The following is a 1,717-nucleotide window of genomic DNA, read 5'->3' on the forward strand; positions in this document are numbered from 1 at the left end:
GAAGACGAAACCCACCTCACGGTCGACAAAATTCTCGATACATTGAAAAAAACATTCGGCCCCGGCAGGAGCTCGAACTACTACCGTGGCCAACTTAGCATCACTTACAAAAAACCCGGAAAACACATACTAGACTATATAGGCCGAATAAAGGATTTGAGAACGGCCATTGTTGAAGGAGATCAAACTACTACAAAAAAATGTTCAAGATTAAAAAATTATAAATTGGATTAGAATTAAAAGTAAATTAATAAATCATTTACTTATAAAAAATAATTACTTTTCTGAAATACTATACATAGTTTAAATATGCATCATTTTGGAGTTAATAACTAAATTACTTGAATTTCAAGTAAATATATTTATGACATTAGTAAATACTTATTGTAACCAAAGAATGTAATTTGAAAAATGTTTTAATAAAAAATTAATACTGTAATTTAATAATTAATATTTTCCAGTTACACAATTGTATTAATATGTATTAAAACATGTATTTCTTTATTTAAAATTTTTATTTAAAATTTTTTATTATTAAGAGTATTTTGCAATAACTATATAACGTTATATAGTATGTAACGTTTCGAAATTTACATTACTATTTAGGAACATTATAAAATGTGTTTGAAAAGCGAGTTATCAACGTTAGTAGCATGTTCTATCCTTATTGTATATTTATAATGGTCTGTGGTAATGCGGAGTCGAAAACGCGCAACCAGCGAGTGTATTGTGAAGTATAACTTGTTTTTATTGTATATAAAATAAACGTATCAATATTTGTTATATTTCCAGATGCAGATCCTTACAATTCCCGGAAAACACCCCGGATCCAAAATCTACATGTGTAACAACTATAGTTACTATGCAGATACTAATAATCCAAATCTACTCCGTTGCTCGAAAAGAAAAAAAAAAGAATTGCAAAGCACAAATAATAATAATAGAAGATATACCGCATTTCAAATTTAAGCATAACCATAATGAAGAAAAGTCTAAGGCGAATATACGAAAGGCGATAATTAGACAAAACATAATAGAATTAATAAAAAACAATAAAAGCAACAAATTTAATCAAATATATGAAATGGTCCGCAGCAAGTATTCAAGTGAGGAGGATATAACAGAAGGAAATATAAAAACTTTATATTATCGCTATCGCAGACCAGAAAGCTATAAACACGATAAGTCGAGTAGCGACGCGTTGACCGATGACGAGGAAAATGAAATGCCGCCGATTGGAGACAAAGTTAAGCCGGCGAATCCACTATCTGACTTTTTTTAGTTAAGCTTTTTAATTAAGCTTAGAAAATAATGAAGAATAAGATTTTTAAAATAATTATATCAATTAATTTTTTTATTTGTTTTCGTTTTACGTGTTTATTTTTTAGATTAATATATATATTTAATTTTTTGTATAAAAGGTAAGATTTTGAAATTTTTTGACTCTATATGTATAATTCAGATAAAGAGTTATAAAATTTTAAGATCCTATCTTTTATATAATGAAATAAGAATTAAAATAATAAATTAAAAAATAGGAATAGAATAAATGCATTATTCTAATTTATTTTTGTGCATTTATGCCATCACGTCATGAGAGCATATTGTACATGATTTCTACGATGTTTCTGTCATTATTAGCTGATACGACAGGTCACGTTCTAACCATGCCATATTTTTGATATTACGTCGTGACAACACATTACGCATAATTTCT

The 1,717-nt window shown here is 27.5% G+C and overlaps 1 protein-coding gene across 1 annotated transcript in view; it reads right to left on the bottom strand.

Annotated features, from left to right (window-relative positions):
- Nucleotides 1–1,717, bottom strand: part of LOC105461185 (uncharacterized protein K02A2.6-like) — an 8,411-nt gene that overhangs the window by 253 nt on the left and 6,441 nt on the right. The window lies entirely within an intron of this gene.

The sequence above is a fragment of the Wasmannia auropunctata genome, unplaced genomic scaffold (genome assembly GCF_000956235.1).
Source record: "Wasmannia auropunctata unplaced genomic scaffold, wasmannia.A_1.0 LD336101.1, whole genome shotgun sequence".
Lineage (NCBI taxonomy): Eukaryota > Metazoa > Arthropoda > Insecta > Hymenoptera > Formicidae > Wasmannia > Wasmannia auropunctata.